Consider the following 21,460-nt stretch of genomic DNA (forward strand, 5'->3'; position numbering starts at 1 on the left):
ACCAAAACATGAAAAAATAACTCTAACACAAATAAATGATTAATTATAATATACATACAAAAGGTAAATAATAAAAGAATATGCAAAATCCATGTTAACATTATATATGTTGCATGGTGATAATGACTATATGAGAGAAACTAACAAAAAGCACAAATACCCTAACTAAATAACTAAGACTAGGATATTAAAAAAACAACAAAAAAAGAGTATGATGGGGCTTGAACCTACAACCTCTCACAAGTAAAACAAGGGACTTTCCACTGTACCAGTTCAATCTTAATAGTATGAGTTCCAAGTGTGCCGGGACCCCGATCGGACCTATGTGGGTCCGCCCCTGATCTCAGGAATTTTAATACTCTTGTTGGTTGACTTGTACTTGACTCACTTCGCTCGCATGTTAATTCATTCATTAGTTTACTAGTAATTGATTCTGCGCGATGCGGCGGAAGCGTTGATACATGTCACATGGACGTTAACTAGTAATTAAACCCGAAAAAACCCGATGGAACCGTACTATACCCGGAACCGGTTTCTATCAAGAAGCAGTTTTGACTGTTGTTGACAGTACCTGGAACCACTTAATAAATAAAATATGTGCCATTTTTTGCCATCTCTTTTAGGGGTGTTCAAAATAATTTGAATTCGAATCCAAACTATCTAAAAATTTGGATATCCGAAAATTCAGATTTTGATTGTTGTTTTGAAAATTTTCGGATAGTTCGGATATCCGAACTATCCGAAAGTTAAATTTAATTATTTTTTAAGGGATTACTACATATAATAGTAACCAAATTTAAAAGTTGTTCCAATCAGATCACTGATAAAAACTTTTGTTCCAATCAGGTCACTGAACTTTCATCTTTGTTCCAATCCTAGATATTTTACCTAGATAGCAGGTAATCTAAGTTTTTTTTTATAATTTTTCAAAGGTTGCGAAAATCAGTAAAAATGCGAAATATAATTTTAAATTTATGAAAATTTGCAAATAAAGTTCCGAAAATTGCAATAAATTGCAAAAATTAAAAAAAAAAGTGCAAAAACGTTTAGTTTTTTTTTTAAATTGCAATAAATTAAAATCCTTTTAGTTATATTGTTATTAGAGGTGCCAAATGGGTAGGGTTGGGTCGAAACGGGTCATGGGTCGGAACGAGTTATGGTTGGAACGGGTTAGGGTCGAAACGTGTTAGAGTCGAAACGAGTCACTTAAAAAAAGGGTTGTTTTGGTTCGGGTCGTAACGGGTTAGGGTCAACAGGTTTGGGTTAGAACGAGTCAATGTCGGAACGTGTCAAATCAGGTTTCCGGTCAGTTTTTTTTACCAACGAATCAGCGCGTCTTCAACACGTTACAGCTCATTTTAACAGCAAAAGCTCGTTTAAGCGATTTTTCAGTTCGTTTCAGCACCTAACAGCTTGTTTAAGCAATTTTTCATTTCGTTTCAGCACCTAACAGCTCGTTTAAGTGATTTTTTAGTTCATTTCAGCACCTAACAGTTCGTTTAAGCGATTTTTCAGGTCGTTTAAGCACCTAACAACTCGTTTAAGCAATTTTTTAGCTCGTTTCAGCACCTAACAGCTCGTTTAAGCGATTTTTCAGTTCGTTTCAGCACCTAACAGCTCGTTTAAGCGATTTTTCAATTCGTTTCAGCACTTAACAGCTTGTTTCAGCGTGTTTTGACCAAAATGGGTTGTTTTGGTTCGGGTCGGAACGGGTTAGGGTCAACAGGTTCGGATCAGAACAGGTTCGGGTCGGAATAGGTCCAGGTCGGAAAGGTCATAACGGGTTTCGGGTCAGTTTTTTTTATTTGTTGAACGAGTACAACGGACGAAACGTTTTAGTTTTTTTACTTTCTTGTTTTTGTTTTATATTTTGAATTATGGTTTTTTTTGTTAATTTTTTTGATTTTTTAAAGAGTTTTCTAAAATGAAACCTAGATTACCCGCTATGTATATAAAATTTCTAGGATTGGAATAAAAATGAAAGTTCAATGACTTGATTTGAACAAAAGTTTTTATCAGTGACCTGATTGGAACAAAAGTTTTTATTTATTATGTTTAAATATAAATGATGAAAACCTTAAATAACTTTAGCATTCACACAATTAGATTCATAATATAGACGCCTCCATCATTCACAAATCCATTGATGCTTAATTCATTTGACCATCACTTAGTTATCATCTCTAATCTTAGTTCTAATCTCGTCTTTGACCGGAGAATGACACTACAATATCTATCTCGAGTTGAGTTATAATAAGAAGATTAGTTTTTGTAAGAAAGATAAGAAATAATCTTGTACATTCATTTTAGACTTGGATGATTGAGATTAGATTAGGGATGAGCAAAATCGGTACCGGTAACAAGATCCCGAAATCGGTACCGATTTGGTACCGTCGGTACCGAATCGGTACCATGGTTTTAAGTTTCGGGATCGGTACGGTACCGGTACTGGTACAATTTTTTACCCTCGGTACCGGTACACTTAAATTTTCAGTCATCTCCTACAACTACCACCGCCCACTGCCACCACCTTGCCGGAAAAGTATTCGGAAATTTCACCGGAAATATTTCGTCGGAAAGTCATAGGTAAAACACAATGGAAAATATTATGAAAAAACACAATGAAAACAACACAATGGAAATACACTAAGAAAATAAAAACACAATTACAAAAACACAATGAAAAATACAATTAAATAACACAACGTAAAAACCACAATACAAAAAACACTATGAAAAAATAAAAACACAATTTTGGTAAAACACAATTTGTAAAAAACCCATGAATTTTTTTTATTATTATATAGCAATATGGTACTCATATAAAAGATAAAAAAAATGTGAAATTTTTTTTAAAAAATGTCATATAAAAAAGTTATGAACGTTTTAAAATAATGGGGGAATTTGACATGTGTCTTGCATGTGGAGAAAGAAAGTCAACAAATGTGTTATCCCTATTATATCCTTACCCTTGTTTTACACATGCATTTCTCTCTAATCTAATCTAGGGATGAGCATGGGATGGTACCCGTACCGACCGGTACCGATCCCGATTTCCCGATCCCGAAAATTGGAAATTCTTGGTACCGGTACCGGTACCGAAATATTCGGTTCGGTACCGGTACAATTTTTTACCCTCGGTACCGGTACTATCCCGGTACCGTCCCGGTACCGGTACAAATTTCACATTAATAACGAGTGTTTTTAATCTTTTATATGAGTACCATATTGCTATATAATAATAAAATAAAATTTCATGGGTTTTTTACAAATTGTGTTTTACCAAAGTTGTGTTTTTATTTTTTTATAGTGTTTTTTGTATTGTGGTTTTTACGTTGTGTTATTTAATTGTATTTTTCATTGTTTTTTTATTTTCTTAGTGTATTTCCATTGTGTTGTTTTTATTGTGTTTTTTCATAGTGTTTTTCATTGTGTTTTACCTGTGACTTTCCGACGAAATTTTTCCGGTGAAATTTCCGAAGACTTTTCCGCAAAGGTGGTGGCGGTGGGCGGTGGTAGTTGTAGGAGATGACTGAAAATTTAAGTGGATTTTTAAGATTAATTAAGTGAGTTTTTGAAATTAAATTAAGTGGGTTTTTAATATTATGATAGTAGACTAAAATACCCTCCTTCTCCTATCTCTAACTCATAATCTAAAATTACCGAAGTCGACCTGCTTCTGAAACCCCTAGAGTTTGAGTTGCTTGTAATCTGTAACTGTCGGCCATTCAATCGTTTAAATATTTCTCACATTATGTTTAGTTCTGTTTGGTTTCATTGTTGATGTTTCTATTCGATTTAATTTCATTGGAAGATAATGGACATCATAAAAAAGAAATGGGAAGAACAAGATGGATTTATTCAATATGGGTTTAAAGAAATGGGATTTGATGGTTAAGAAGAGGAAAGAGGAAAAAAAATTCTCCAATGAACTTAAATCGAATAGAAACAATATATGTTCTTCCTATTAGCGTCACGTCTTAATTAATATACTAGAAATGTTTCAATCTTTCAATGAACTTCAATTATGTTTCATATTTAAGTTATGTCTCAGTCTTTACTATTAGCGTCACGTCTTAATTAATATACTAGAAAAATCTTCTTGTATCTTTGCATTATTTGTATCATGGTACATGTCACTAATGACGTTTAGTTTGAAAGGTCATCTTAAGATTATTAGAGCAAGTAGTTGGTAGTTACATCTAAATAGTCGGTAGTTATTATGTAGTTTAAATGCATTAGTTTTTTTTGTCTTACTTCCAAACTAGTATTAGTGTCTCGTGTATAATACATAGTGAAAAATATAGAAAACGTCAAATATACATATATGAATTATATAATTAACATTATAATTTTATCAATTATAAGGATATTACATAATGAATATAAACAAATGAGTAATTGCGTATTTCCTAATATATATATATATATTAGTAAGAATAATTTGTATTTGTATTTTTAAAAACAATCAAAATGGAAGATTGTATTCGATCATTTCATGTTATCGCTTAATTGTTTACTTATTTTAATCATATTTTGCAATAACATGAAATGATCGGATGATTTTGTTGGAGAAACGTAAAGAGAATCCCCTATAGCCCTATTTATAAGGAAATATCTCATAAAATAATAACCAACTTTAAAAAGTGTTTCAATTATGTTACTCATGTATATTTTTCTCAAATCGGGTCACTAAATCTTCAAATCGAGTCTCACCGATTTTTTTGTGCGTTAAGAAAGAAATAGAGGATAAGATGTGAGGATCGGAGTTTGCAATATATGTAGTTATATTTAAAAAATCTTTAAAAAATTATAAATCTATTTAGGCTTAACATTAACGGCCCAGCTTTAACTTGGGCTCATCAAAGTGAAGCCCACTTTGGTTGAGTTTGACATATTGGGCTTAGTGGATTTTAAAGTTCAAATACTATCTTTTGTCTTTGCAAAATATTTACAGGATATGATACATATAAAACAAAAGCTAGGATGTAAAACATATAAGTTTAGTTGATCATGCGACTGGTTTCATAGTATTCTTGATGAATGTGATTATGAGAACAGATTAATCTTGAAAACATGTTAGTGTTCTTCAGTCTTCATGACTTTTGTCATCCAAATACAACATGAAGTGGATCATAAAACCATGAATTACGATGATAAGTTATTAAGTTACACCTCAATAATCTCAGTTTCTCCACAGTGACCAACCCATATATACATGACTCCTTCCTTTCTAGAAGGCAAAACCCTACAACAATCCTTTCTTGGTGCCTGCAAACCATAAAAATCATAATATTTAGCCAGCATATGCAACAATTTATTTTCTCTAAAGAAGTTACACTGTTATAATAAATAAAATAATTACTAAAAAAGTACGATGTCGTTATAAACAATTGAGTTCATTATTTGGGCAAGGGTGCTTTAATTACTTATTAATATTATATTCAATAAATGACACCGAGCTGTCATAAACTTGTAGCAAGCTTAGCAAAAATTGCTACAATATTGCCACAAAAGTCTGGCTTCATGATTATTAGTTTTTATATTCAATACACAGTTGCCGGAAACTTGTAGCAAACTATGCAAGTTTTTCATAGTTTTGCTACAAAAGCGTGGTCTTACAAATCTGTTATGCACAATTTGCGAAAGTCCGACCAATTTGCCACAAAAGTATGGTTTCATTATAATTAGTTTAAAGTATTCAACAACTAACAGATTTGCCTGAAACTTGTAGCAAAGTTTGCATATTTTGCCACAATTTTGCCACCAAAGTGTTAAATTACAAATTTGTAGCATCTTTGTGGCAAAATTTGCCAGTGTTCCGACCGTTTTGCCACAAAAGTATGGTTTCATTATAATTAGTTTTAAGTATTCAATAATTAATAAACATTTGCCTGAAACTTGTAGCAAACTTTGCATATTTTACCCCAAGTTTGCTACAAATGTGTTAAATTATAAATTTGTAGCAAATTTGTGGCATAATTTGCCAGTGTTCTGACCATTTTGCTACAAAAGTATCTTATTTTATTTGGATGTTGATTTTTTTATGCCGAAGATTAATATCTAATAAATGCACAAAGAAATTGTCGGTAGTTTGTTGGAAAGTATCTTTTTTACGCCTCTATGTTGTAGGATACTTGTGTAAGATATTAAGACTTTTTTTGTATTTGATTATTGACGAAAAGTTGCAAAAATTGTAGGAAAATTTGAGTTGTGGGAAATTGTAGAATGCGTTTGTAGCAAAAACAACCATTTTCTAGTAGTGGTTAGGCTACACGTACCCCACCCCTGCTAAACGTAAACCGACTTATTTAACCAATTCATTTGAACCGAACTTGTCGATTATGAGCCAAACCGGTTGTTAGACCTGTTTTGATTATTTTCATCATTTACTAATTTAGGTTTTTATGATTGTGTACGTACAACATGTTGTCATGAATTACAAACATAGTATAAACATATGTAGTATGAACATGTACCCGTAACCAACGATCAGGATCTTCATGCTTCAAAACAACAATCGTATGAATCTTTTCCGGAGATCCCATCTTCCACCGGCAACTAGGATGTCTTTCCCTACGAACACTATAAATCCCAACAATCTGCCTCCTAGATTCATCGTACCGAGTCGAATTCACATAAAACACAAACGGCTTTTGACACGGGTGACGCGTAACAGGCCGAGTATTAATCGCTTACGCCCTAAAATCCGACACTTTATACCAATTAGTAAACTTTCGGCTCGGGATCTCAAGCTCCCGAGGCGACATGATTCCCCTCACTATCTGCACCGCGAACCCCCACTGACACCAAAACCGACCACTCCCGCTTTGAATCATAACAAATCGATTGTTGTATCAAACTCGCGGAGTCGTGTTTGGTCGAGTCAAGCAAGTGTTTGACCGAGTCAACTCGACCCATACCCGGGAATATCGGGTCAATCACATCAAAATGATGTAGTGACACCAATGGTGTCACGGGATGACCCGAGAGTAACCCGAGTAGGTTACCGTACACGCCGTTTTGGTGAAAACCGGGTTCTTTCGTTAACGGAACGTTAAGTTCCGCCATGCATGCTTGCATGCGGTCGTCGCTCCCGTATAACCCTGGGTAACGTTTAATACAACGGTCTTGCATTTTCCCGAGTTCTTTGGCTAACGGGTAACTAATAGCGAACCCGCCGCCTCCATAAGCCATCGAGTACGAAAAAAATATGTTTTGGAAATGACTTTCGGACGAACTCCCGATATAATAATATTAGTTATGGTTGTGTTTGTTTAAAACCCTAACGACATTTTTGACGACGAAAACTGTGTCATCGTCGCCCATCACGAACCATCGGACGTCGTCTAGTCCGAGCCTTAATGCCTCGGACACGATCCTCGATATTCGGATTGCAGACCGATGCCCTTGGCGGTTGGTGTATGGGAATCTTGACGTGTCTTGGGAAATGTAGATGTCGGGTAGGGTTTTGGTTTCGTTTTCGTTGACTTTGACTTCATGGTCAAGCCAGACAGCGCCCCGGGGACAGAGCTTGATGTATTCTTTTCTTGAATTCCATAGCTTCAATGATGCCGCGATGCAAAATGCAATGTGTTTAAGGTCGGTATCGTATCCGGTTTTCGGGTTGGAGGTGTTAAGGTGTTGGTAATTGATGTTGGTGGTTATTTGTTGAGGGTAAATGAGTAATTTGGAGGAGTTAATGAGGTAGAGGAAGATGAGGAGGAAGAAGAGTAATGGGAGGGTTGCGCGGAGGGTGGTGACGATGGTGATCGGAGGGCGGTGTTGGGTGGTGGAGGTCATTATAGTGGTGGTTTTGATGGGATGTTGGCAAGGAAAAGGTGGAGTATGGTGATTGTTGTTGGAGCTGATGTTTAGGTCAAAGGATGGAATAAATTGATTTGTTTTTGAGTAATGTTCGGATATTGATTTAAGGAAAATTTGTAACAAAGTCAAAAGTTATACTAGGTTTGACTAGGTTGTTTATTATGTAGTTTTGGAATATTTAAAGTTACAAAAATTTAATAATATACTAGGTTTGACTAAGTTGTTCATTATGTAGTTTTGGAATATTTAAAATTATAAAAATAAAAATAATAATAATAATAATAACAAAAATAATGTAAGGAAGCATTGAGTTTTGAACCCAACAGCTCTGATTGATGAAAACATGACTTACCATCACACCAACAGATTATTTTGTGACTGGTTATAGCTTAAAAATAACAATTATACAAACCAATTTTTAGAATATTAAAAAAAAAAAGGAAATTAGTGGCTGACATATTATATCCAGCCAGACCAATGCTTACTACTGTAGTATAATATATACAATTTGCAACATTCTGTTGCATTGATTGTTGTATATGATGCATCATGCTTTGTACGTTTGTTCCCTGCACTCTCTCTTATATCTTCCGGACCATGACTTGAAATTGATTATGAGGATGATAAGTTGGCTGATCTATGTGTTTTAACCTGATTCTATCTTTAAGAGAGAGGATTAGGAATTGAAGAAATTCCTTCAATGGAAGATTAGCAGCTACTTTACAATCTCCATCAAGCCATCTTAACCCAGAGAAAAAGAAGATCCGATGTTTTCTCAAATACTTCACCCTTATACGTCATGACATCCGCTAAAAGCATCATATGTCTAATATAATATCATTCCGTGACTTTCCATAGTGTATTGAATCTCTTTAATAATCCTCCTTCTTGCAGCTTCGATCCCGAGCGTGCTGTTCACTTCTATAATATGATTACTCGTCGTTTCATGACCATTTATTCCTTCCATCCCCATAACCGCTTGCAGTCCCGACCCTTCTTTTTGTTTATCACCGCACGTTCGATGGAACCAATTCCCAGCCATTATAAAAAAGAAAACATTTTAGTAGGTCAAACGGGTCGGTTGACCAAAATAATATCATACCTTCACAACAATTGTTGCAAGCTTACTTCGGATGGAATGAAGATCAACGTAAAGATTATTCTTATCAGACGAAGGATTGATTTCAAGCTTTCTATCATTCAAAATCTTAATATTCTGCACACAAAACAAATCATTTCAGTAACTAATATATATAAAAAACAGATCTTACATTTTCTTTCAGTTTGATTCTAGGAGTCTTTAGAATTGATTCCTTCACAGTATATGCATCTATAGAGAGTTGTAAAGCTTGGATTGTTGGCTTGCCAAGAGTAATAACAATAGAAGCAGATCTTAAGTCCAGCACAAGCTCTATACTCTTTGCAACCTGATATTAAATCCAAGTCAACATTTTTAAATATATTAGTTACAACATTTGATATGACTGGCGCACGTGCTAACCAGTCAGGTTGGGTAACGGGTCAAAACGGGCCGGGATGGAGTTGGGCTGACTGGCTGGCCCACAAACACACTTTTTGTCCAAATTTTTTAAAAAGATCAATGTGTTAAATATTACATGTATACGGTCAAAATTGCCACATCTACGAGCATGTAAACGAGCGAAGCCGTTTATATACTTTATTTAACTATAGGGGCAGGTTCAAGAGGGAACTCAAAAAAAGTAGGGAACTGTGGAACTCTTCATTCTACATGTAAAAAATATAATATAAAGCTCGATTTCAAATGTAAAAAATTAGTTTTAGCATAAACTTTTTTGGACTTTTTGTTTATAAATATATGTAGAAGACATTCTATTAAAAAAAGTAATTTTTGTTACCGTTTTTTAACTGAAAACTAAAAAAAAATAAAAAAAAAAATTGGAAACGGCTTCTACATGTGTTTATATGTAAAAGCTCTAAAAGGATTATGTAAAAATATGTTTTTTACATGAAAAATGAGTTTTTTAAATGTTTTTTTACATGTAAAATGAAGAGATCCCTAGCTCCCCACCTTTCTTGGATATATATTATTACATAATAAATATTATTTATGATAAAAGTAACTAAATAATAAAAATGATATCATGTAATACAAATTAGTTAATAAATAATGAACGAGTCTAGTTGAGCTCGAGCTCCCGTAAGTTAAACAAGCCAAGCTCGCTTAGACCTCTAATATTTGGAAACCAACCATAAATTTTGTAAAACTTGAAGGAAACAATATCTAACCTGACCCAAAAGAGTTTTTTCCATTTGACCTTTGATCAGCTTAGAAAACGACACATTATCGTTAGATCTAAGCTTTGCGGTAATAACAGGCGTGCTGATATTCTTGGCTGCATCTATTATTTCCCTGATACGAGGAACGCCAAGAGTGATATCTGTAAGAGTTAAGTAGCACACAAGTACACAACTTTGTACAATTATATGATTAAATAAAACATGATAATTATATAAAAGGATACTCATGCTTGCAACTCCAGCAAAATGGAAGGTTTTTAAAATCATTTGTGTTCCCGGTTCTCCAATACTTTGAGCACAAATTGCACCAATATTTGTTCCCGCGTCAATCTGTTTATGATGGTAACGAGAAATACACGTATCTAAGAATACCTGCAGCTGCTGAGAAGTGATGCCACACATGCTTTGAGCGACATTTTCTATAATGCCAAACTGTTGATCGTCTAGTTGTCCATCGCGCGGTTGAAGTGCTTGTTTGGTGATTTCTAATGTTGCTGCATATTTTTCAATAAACTGTCTTAATTTGTTCCTGAAGTCCTCGGAGCAACCCCCTTCGGGAGTCGTATCATGCATTGAAAGACGTTCGTTAACGACCTCGCGCATCTCTGAAGAAGATATTCCTTTATGTTTCTCAGCAGGGCATGTAGCCTGTCATAAAAATAACAACTTTAGACCAACTGTTTGCATGAGAGGTCGAGAACGTAACAAGAATAACTTTTTCGCTTAAGTGCATGTGAAATGACCAAAATACCCTTAGCCTGTGTAACAAATAGAGCCAATTAAATAAAAGCGAAATTAGTGTCGAACCTTGACTTTCATCAATAACCGGTCAAAACTGAGAGGAAATCCAGCCTTTCCTTCCATCTGAGACGGTTCCCGTCCATCAGAACCGTATGTAAATTGTACAATACACGCACTAGAATCCCGTACTGTGTTGTCGTAGTAAACAGCTAAGTCTTCCATTCCCTTTATTAGTCTCCGGGACATATAACCCGTAGCAGCTGTCTTAACCTGTCATCATATGAATACAAAAAACTTTCAAAATCATATAACTTCTGAATAATAATAACTATTTGTTTAAAAATTATAAACTTACTGCGGTATCCACAAGCCCTTCTCTTCCTCCCATTGTATGGAAGAAGAACTCGGTAGCCGTCAAATCGCTATAAAAAGAATTTGCTACAAACCCTTTTGCCTGCATTAAACAAAATAATAAAATTAACTAAATTACACTTAAAAAGTTGGCTAGAAGAGCAGAAACATACAGCAGGAGTTTTTGAGTTTCTGGGAAAGTGCGGAAGACTTCGCTCCATAAATCCATTCGGTGCACGTTGACCTCCAACCGACTGTTGACCAACACACGCAATCATTTGACTTATATTGATAGGAGATCCTTTGGAACCACATTGAGACATAATTAAAGGGCTGTTCCTCCAATGTAGTGTTTCCATACAAACCTATAAAAATTTAAAAACTTTCATCACTTTATGATTTATTAGAAATAAATTAACTAATAATGTTTTACGGTTTTACCTTCCCGGTTTCATCCCTGATTCTATTCAGGACACCTGTTATCTCAGCTTCAAGGGTCTGAGCAGCATTACAACCAGGCTGCAACTTAAGCTTTCCTTCATTAAAATCAAGTATAAAATTATCACATTTTTTATTGCCTTCAGAAATGATTTTATTCGTGTTGTCATTCAAATTATCGCCTGGTTGAACAGAATCGATTCCAATCGAGAATCCATGATTTCCTATCCACCGTGCACTGCATCAAAAAAATATCACCGTTTAGCGTAATAATAGTAATACTTAGTACATTATTTATATAGTCACATGGTGCTAAAAACGTACCTTAATTTTGCTAAGCGGTTCATGCATGCAGCAGCAGCATACGCATTGTAATCCCTAAGAAGAACCAAGTAGATTCCATCCTTGTTTCCGTTCCCTGTAAATAAATAAAAAATAATTATAAAAATAAAGGACACGTTTTGACCCGTTAAACGTAAAACAGAACACAGACCTAAAGTAGCCTTTCCAAGCTGGCCGCTTAAAAGCTCGCTGTTGTGAATATAAACATAACCATCATTCGGGCACATAGTCTCATACGGCTTGACCTGTTTTCCACTCGGTTTTGTGTAACTCTTTTCAGTAACAGTCAGATTCAAATAAACTTTCATATCTGCATACGGACGCAACAATACACTAAACAACTGTTTACCGGTCCAAAGCTCTATCGGCTGCAAGTCAAATAGTAAAAATGCAAAATAAAGTTAAATCAAACACCATAAGCGCATACACGCACATCAACATATATAAGTATAATCTCTGTTATCTTGCCTTAATTATAGCCGGCGTAGGCAAATCAAGCATTTCCATTGCATCACTCATATAACAACACATAAGTGAAAACGAAGCACGATCATAAAACGTGTCTTTTCTTGTTATAAGAAACGAAGATGTCAGAAAATCTTGAGTGGATGCAACCAATATCTCCCCGTTTTTCGGTGTGCATAAATTGTTTTGCACCTGCATTATTAAAAACAGTTATTTAAGTGACATGGCAATAACAATATTAATAACAAGTGATTTGCAAAGATGATTAGTTACCCCCATTAGCATTATCGCCTCTGCCCGGGCCTCTTCGGTTTGTGGAACATGTATATTCATCTCGTCACCATCAAAATCAGCATTGTAAGGATTACAAACAGATTCATTAAATCTTAATGTCCTCCAAGGCATAATTTTTGCCTGCATACATCAAATAATAGTAACATCATCAAATAATAATAATAATAATAATAATAATAATAATAATAATAATAATAATAATAATAATAATAATAATAATAATAAAATTACAGCTTTTATTTATAAAAGTTGCATCAAACTCACTCTGTGACACATGATTGACATACGATGCAAACTCGGCTGTCTATTAAAAAGAACAAGATCGCCATCGATTAAGTGTCGCTCAACAAAGTCACCAAATCTTAACTCGTCAGCCAACCGCTTTCTAGCTCTAATAATCAATGACCTGTAACAGTAAACTATAATCAATCATGTGTCAACTTTAGTTGACTTTTACTTAAACAACCCACTAATCAGAACTCAAAGCACTTACAGGATGGTGCCATCTGGCTTTCTGATATGCCTCGCACCAGGGTATTTATAGATACCGTTACACACTGCCTGCCTCAGTCTCTCTATATTGTGATGTGTAACCTGCTCAGGATATGTCAAAACCCGAGCCATATGTATAGGAATGCCCACCTGGACCAATAAAATCATCATAAGATATTAAGTCTCATAACATGCTTATAATATGCGTCGCATGGCATCACGCTTATCACATCATGCAGGTCATATGATGTCAAACGGGCCATTTCTACGCAACCTGAATAAATATACATACCTCTGTAATCTTTAGATTCGGGTCAGGAGAAATAACAGTCCGACCCGTATACTCAACCCGTTTCCCAGATAAATTCCCACGCATACGTCCTTGTTTTCCTTTTATACGTTGAACAAGACCCGACATTTGTTTCTGTTTCCTTTCTCCCAAATACGCAACAAATGCTGATGGTAAACGAACATCACTGTTTATATATAATGCAACTCTGTATTGCAGATAATCCCAACTAGTCTGCAATATCAAATAACACGCGGTTATAAACATATGACATTTTTGCCCTTATAGAACAAAAACAAGAACTGAAACAAACATACCGAAAGTTTGTATTTATCGCTTGCTTGCAATAACCCTTCACGAAGTGCAGAGTTTATTTGTACTATCTCACTCAATCTTAGTGTAAGGTCATTCTCGTTGCTGCACGAAAATTAAGTTTATATAATAAAAGAGTAACTTTTTTGACACGTGTCACTCGCTGGCGCATCTGCCTCCTTTAACCCGTGCAATATGAATAATATCGTTTTTATAAGAAAAAACTACACATTTTTGAATCATATCGTTTTTAACAACCAACCCGCGTACTATATATTAGCATTAAAACATTATAAGAAAACTGTAACTGAAGTCAACCTTGTTGCGGTCCCATCAATTCTGACCGAAGGGCGAACAGGCATTGGTGGAACAGGTATGACTGATATTATGAGCTTCTCGGGTCGATCATCAAGATAAAGCAATTCGCAGTCCTGCACGCAAAGATAAAATCAAATTTGAATTGCCACACAAAGTCAAACACTAAAATAAAGTCAAAGTCAACTATACCATATCTAACATCTTGTTAAAAAGTTTAAGAGCTTGATCAGGGTTTAACAAAGCTGAAAAATTGCCAGGTGTCGTCATCTCCCTTGTGTTATAAATATTATCTTGAATCTTGCTACGATCATGTATGACTCCAACCGTTCCAACGGCTTTTTTAACTATACCTGTAATTTTATAACTAATAAATAATATTGTTTTTAGTTCATGTAAACAAATTAAGAACAAAGGGTAAGTTTTGAAATTTGAACCGTTAATATAACCACATCTTGAGCATGTAACCGCCTTCTTACTACTTGCCATTGAAGCTTGTTTGGATAGATTCGGTGAGTATGCCCTCCACTGTAAGGAATTGCCGGGATTCAAGTATCGTCATGACTGGGTTAGAGATGTGTTATGGGATGTGCTTAGACGTGCCGGGATCTCAGCCAAGAAAGAGGCAACTTTTAACTTTTTGACTGATCCGCGTGAGGGAAGATCTACCCTGCGTCTTGCGGATGTTCTTGTGTTTGGCTGGGCAGGGGGTAAGCATGCGTGTGTTGACCTCACTGGGGTGTCCCCGTTGGTGGGGCTGAGAGACAGTGGCTTCGTACCGGGACAGACGGTTTTGAGAGCGGAGTCTAGGAAGGTTGCTAAGCATGAGACATCGTGTTTGGAGAATCAGCACGTGTTCATTCCATTTGCCTTCGACACTTTTGGATCCCTAGCTCCCGAGGCGGTTCGCTTCTTGGAGCGGGTGCAGAAGGTGGTCCACAGTGACTCGCAGAGCCCGAGGAACCAAGGATTTATATTTAGTAGAATAGGCTTTGCGATTCAAAAGGGGATAGCGACGCAGCTTGTTGTTCGCTTACCCATTATCCAGATGTAGTTCGGTTTGTGTTATATATAAATGGATTTACGGGATTACCAATACTAAAAAAAAAACTTTTTTAAATAGTTAACTCATTCTTCCTCATGCAACAATATGCGGGAACAAAACTGAAAAAGAAAAGAAAATGAGAATTACGACTGTAAAAAGTACAACTTTTAGCTACTTGTACGGGCTAAAAACATTTACAAACGTGCCAAGTCAACTACACATCAGATTTCCACGTCATAACCACTTTTTAAACTTATTATGCAAAATCAAGTACCAAATAAAATTATTTATAAAATGCATCTAACTTATTGTGATCAACAAATACATTGTTGGTAAAATAAATTATATAACTTAAAGTACTGTATAAAAGATACAAAAACAGTGTAAAAAGTTATATAAATTATTATTGTTTTCAAAAGTAATTAAGCATTACATATTTTTATTATTTTACCTAATTACTAAATCCAAAATAATTTAGAATGAAAAAGTAAATGTGATATACAAGTCGTCAAATAAATCCTTTTGACAGGCTAACATAAAATCAACAAAAACATGAAATACCTTGCATATGCACTTCAAAATGTTCACAATGTGAGATATGCATCCAACATTGTAAACTGGCAGCGCGAGTTTCAAGTAACCAAAGTGACCGGGGCAATTATTGTAGTCGCCGTGACACGTCTCACACGTGCCAAACTTGTTTGCAGGACCCTGAAATACCAGAAAGACATGTCTTTTAAAACTTTATGAGCAAAAAATAAATTTAAAAAGAAAGAAAAATTAGTTAATGCATTAAACCAAGCAAGACACTTAGAATCTTATCATGTTCTTTTCGTGTTTCATGTCGACTCGTTTTTTAATGGTTTGCGAGTATAAGTAAAACTGGTGACTTAAATACAATTTGAACAACCAATGACTTCAGCTCAAATGAACCTTTTTTGTAACAAGTCATTTAATAACTATTTTTGTTTCTTGTCTCTCGATCCCAATGAGCATACTTGTGTATATATTTAGCTAGAGATTAAAGGAACCGAATAAAGTAATGTAAATAATGGGTAGTTGGGAGTAACGAATAAAATTAAATAACCCTTCTAAGATCTATTTAAAATCTTTTAAGGGAAAATCACCGGTATAGTCATTTTGACCAACTTTATTAACAGATTAACCTGACTTTAGTTTCTCAAAAAATAGCTATTGACCATTCATCGAACGTGGCGCATATGCGACCAGATAAAGATGCAGCAGCGCAAGATTCTCCCATCCAAACGTGGCGCAAGAACATTTTTTTATTTTTCAAAAGTAGCAAATAAATTTCCTTAACTCGGTGCTGACTTGGCACAACTCGCAAAAACAATTTTTTTCATTTTAATATATTTTTATTTTCCATATTGACAATGATTTGGCACAGGATCCAAGAATTCCACGTGTCAAGGCGTTACTGGCTTAACTTTTCGGTAAATTTGAAAGGTCAATGACCATATCATTAATTTGTTTGGTCAATATGACTTTTTCTTTTTGGTGATTTTCCCACTTTTCAAAACCGTCGACTTTAACCATGCAAAGGGTCTATTTATTAAACAGGTCGTGTTCATGTCAACCCTTTTGGTAATACGACCAAAATTTTGAACGGGCCACGAGGTGGCGTGAGGGCATAATTATTGATTCGATTCTTTCTTATGGTCATAAAATATTGTATGGCAGTCTCCATGACCGAATTTATGATACGATTCAGTGGTTCGACTCATCCTCAGTTTTTCCTCCGGCTCTTGTACTACCCCCTTTGGCAATACGACCAAAATTTCGAACGGGCCACGGGGGGCGTGAGGTCATATTTATTGATCCGATTCTTTCTTATGGTCATAAAATATTGCATGACAGTTTCAAAGGCCGAATTTATGATCCGATTCAGTGTTTCGACCCATCTTCAGTTTTTCCTCCGGCTCGTGTACTACCCCATTTGGCAGTATGACCAAAATTTCGAGCTGGCCAAAGGGTGACGTGAGGGCATAATTATAGATCCGATTCTTTCTTATGGTCATAAACTACTGTATGGTAGTCTCCTAGACCGAATTTATGATCTGATTCAGTGGTTCGACCCATCCTCAGTTTTTCCTCCGGCTCGTGTACTACCCCCTTTGGCAATACAACCAAAATTTTGAACGGGCCACGGGGTGGCGTGAGGGCATAATTATTGATCTGATTCTTTCTTATGGTTATAAAATATTGTATGGCAGTCTCCTAAAACGATTTTATGATCCGATTCAGTGGTTTGACCCATCCTCTGTTTTTCCTCCGGGTCTTGTACTACCTTCTTTGGCAATACGACCAAAATTTCGAACGGGCCACAGGGTGGCGTGAGGTCATATTTATTGATTCGATTCTTTCTTATGGTCATAAAATATTGTATGGTAGTCTCCTACACCGAATTTATGATCCGATTAAGTGGTTCGACCCATACTCAGTTTTTCCTCCGGCTCGTGTACTACCCCCTTTGGCAATACGACCAAAATTTCGAACGGGCCACGAGGTGGCGTGAGGGCATAATTATTGATCCGATTCTTTCTTATGGTCATAAAATATTGTATGGTAGTCTCCTACACCGAATTTATGATCCGATTAAGTGGTTCGACCCATACTCAGTTTTTCCTCCGGCTCGTGTACTACCCCCTTTGTTAATACGACCAAAATTTCGAACGGGCCACGAGGTAGCGTGAGGGCATAATTATTGATCCGATTCTTTCTTATGGTCATAAAATATTGTATGGTAGTCTCCTAGACCGAATTTATGATTCGATTCAGTGGTTCGACCCATCCTCAGTTTTTCCTTCGGCTCTTGTACTACCCCCTTTAGCAATACGACCAAAATTTCGAACGGGCCACGGGGTGGCGTGAGGTCATATTTATTGATTCGATTCTTTCTTATGGTCATAAAATATTGTATGGCAGTGTCCAAGACAGAATTTATGATCCGATTCAGTGTTTTGACCCATCCTCAGTTTTTCTCTGGCTCGTGTACTACCCTATTTAGCAATACGACCAAAATTTCGAACGGGCCACTGGGTGGCGTGAGGTCATATTTATTGATTCGATTCTTTCTTATGGTAATAAAATATTGTATGGCAGTCTCCATGACCGAATTTATGATCCGATTCAGTGGTTCTACCCATACTCAGTTTTTCCTCCGGCTCGTGTACTACCCCTTTGGCAATATGACCAAAATTTCGAACGGGCCACGGGGTGGCGTGAGGTCATATTTATTGATTCGATTCTTTCTTATGGTCATAAAATATTGTATGGCAGTGTCTAAGACCGAATTTATGATCCGATTTAGTGTTTTGACCCATCCTCAGTTTTTCTCTGGCTCGTGTACTACCCGATTTAGCAATACGACCAAAATTTCGCACGGGCCACTAGGTGGCGTGAGGTCATATTTATTGATTCGATTCTTTCTTATGGTCATAAAATATTGTATGGCAGTCTCCATGACCGAATTTATGATCCGATTCTGTGGTTCGACCCATACTCAGTTTTTCCTCCGGCTCGTGTACTACCCCCTTTGGCAATACGACCAAAATTTCGAACGGGCCACGAGGTGGCGTGAGGGCATAATTATTAATCCGATTCTTTCTTATGATCATAAAATATTGTATGGTAGTCTCATAGACCGAATTTATGATCCGATTCAGTGGTTTGACCCATTCTCTGTTTTTCCTCCCGCTCTTGTACTACCTTTTTTGGCAATACGACCAAAATTTCGAACGGGCCACGGGTGGCGTGAGGGCATAATTATTGATCCGATTCTTTCTTATGGTCATAAAATATTGTATGGTAGTCTTTTAGACCGAATTTATGATCCGATTAAGTGGTTCGACCCATACATTAGTTTACCAAGTAAGAATCCAACACGCCATTCGCAGCAGTGCCTCTACCATCTTCTCTCCCATAACATTGCGAACGATAAACTTTGACTTCAGCCAAGTTAAGCATCTCTGAGCCAGATAACATTCCTAGTTTAATGGACTCACTGTCATCAAAACAAAAATTCAACAATTTCAGTATGAATATTATTAGCAGCTGAACTAAATAATAATAATATACATATGTATAAAAATAACTCTTACATTGTAGCCGGGACAGCATGTTCGATGTAAGGCTGTTTTGTATACATAAATGCTGTGTCTTGTCCCATGTTACTGTTCATCGTTTATAATATTGGTGATCGAATAATATAATAAAAAGAGATTAAGATTAGGGTTTATGGTTTTAGAGAAGGTGTTTAAATAATTTGATATGAAGATATACACTAAATTTAACACGGATTCTTCTTAAATTAATTACCTTATATACATGTTATTAATGGTGACATGCAAGCCCAGCCCAATATTAATGGACTTTAAAACTTTTAATTGTATTGGTCGGTATAAAATCAGGTATTTAAATACTATATTTTCAGGAATTGTTTTTTTTCCAGGTATTTTCGGATGTATATTGGATTTTTTTCATGGTTGCACTTTTTAGTGGTGTTTTTCATGTATAGATCGGATATTTGAAAAACTCGGTTTCGGTATCAGAAAAATCAGGTTCTGGTTTTTGGGTATTACCGAGTATAAATCGGGTCCGGTTCCGGGTATACGTTTTGGTACTGAAATGCATACCTTATCCATACCCAACGGGTAGGGATGGATACAGGTTCGGCCGTTCGGGTATTAAAAACCCAGGTATAAAAAACGCGATTCCGTGTTTTTTCGACGGGTCTGGTTCTGGTTTCAGGTTTTTGTGCACCTCTAATACCGGTGGTTGGAAGATGAGGTTGAATGATGAAGAAAAAACTAACGTAACGTGATTACTGAGAGGAATGACTCAAATGAGCCATACTCTTTAGTCGTATAAATGTAATGCGTGTATGAGATGATGAAATGAATCAATTCTCACAGTTTCTTTTCATAATATTAATTCTTTCTTATGGTCATAAAATATTGTATGGTAGTCTTTTAGACCGAATTTATGATCCGATTAAGTGGTTCGACCCATACATTAGTTTACCAAGTAAGAATCCAACACGCCATTCGCAGCAGTGCCTCTACCATCTTCTCTCCCATAACATTGCGAACGATAAACTTTGACTTCAGCCAAGTTAAGCATCTCTGAGCCAGATAACATTCCTAGTTTAATGGACTCACTGTCATCAAAACAAAAATTCAACAATTTCAGTATGAATATTATTAGCAGCTGAACTAAATAATAATAATATACATATGTATAAAAATAACTCTTACATTGTAGCCGTGACAGCATGTTCGATGTAAGGCTGTTTTGTATACATAAATGCTGTGTCTTGTCCCAATGTTACTGTTCATCGTTTATAATATTGGTGATCGAATAATATAATAAAAAGAGATTAAGATTAGGGTTTATGGTTTTAGAGAAGGTGTTTAAATAATTTGATATGAAGATATACACTAAATTTAACACGGATTCTTCTTAAATTAATTACCTTATATACATGTTATTAATGGTGACATGCAAGCCCAGCCCAATATTAATGGACTTTAAAACTTTTAATTGTATTGGTCGGTATAAAATCAGGTATTTAAATACTATATTTTCAGGAATTGTTTTTTTTCCAGGTATTTTCGGATGTATATTGGATTTTTTTCATGGTTGCACTTTTTAGTGGTGTTTTTCATGTATAGATCGGATATTTGAAAAACTCGGTTTCGGTATCAGAAAAATCAGGTTCTGGTTTTTGGGTATTACCGAGTATAAATCGGGTCCGGTTCCGGGTATACGTTTTGATACTGAAATGCATACCTTATCCATACCCAACGGGTAGGGATGGATACAGGTTCGGCCGTTCGGGTATTAAAAACCCAGGTATAAAAAACGCGATTCCGTGTTTTTTCGACGGGTCTGGTTCTGGTTTCAGGTTTTTGTGCACCTCTAATACCGGTGGTTGGAAGATGAGGTTGAATGATGAAGAAAAAACTAACGTAACGTGATTACTGAGAGGAATGACTCAAATGAGCCATACTCTTTAGTCGTATAAATGTAATGCGTGTATGAGATGATGAAATGAATCAATTCTCACAGTTTCTTTTCATAATATTAATTCTTTTCGTAGTTACTAATTTGTTTTTAAGTACTGAAATTGTACATTTGTCAGTGGACCAATTTTTTTATTTAACTAGGTTACGTTATTTTATTTAACTAGGTTACGTTATTATCCCTAAATTTTAATAGAGTTATCATACGGCAACTTAACTTCAATA

The 21,460-nt window shown here is 35.6% G+C and overlaps 2 pseudogenes; both read right to left on the reverse strand.

The window, feature by feature from the left end:
- Positions 1 to 5,069: 5,069 nt before the first annotated feature.
- LOC143557980 (uncharacterized) lies at positions 5,070 to 7,803 on the reverse strand (annotated as a pseudogene).
- Positions 7,804 to 8,559: 756 nt separating this feature from the next.
- On the reverse strand, positions 8,560 to 20,514 carry LOC143557987 (DNA-directed RNA polymerase III subunit 1-like; annotated as a pseudogene).
- Between the last annotated feature and the right edge of the window lie 946 nt (positions 20,515 to 21,460).

This window comes from Bidens hawaiensis, unplaced genomic scaffold (assembly GCF_021521415.1).
Source record: "Bidens hawaiensis isolate Kalapana, Puna unplaced genomic scaffold, B.hawaiensis_p1.1 tig00019312_1, whole genome shotgun sequence".
Taxonomy (NCBI): Eukaryota; Viridiplantae; Streptophyta; class Magnoliopsida; order Asterales; family Asteraceae; genus Bidens; species Bidens hawaiensis.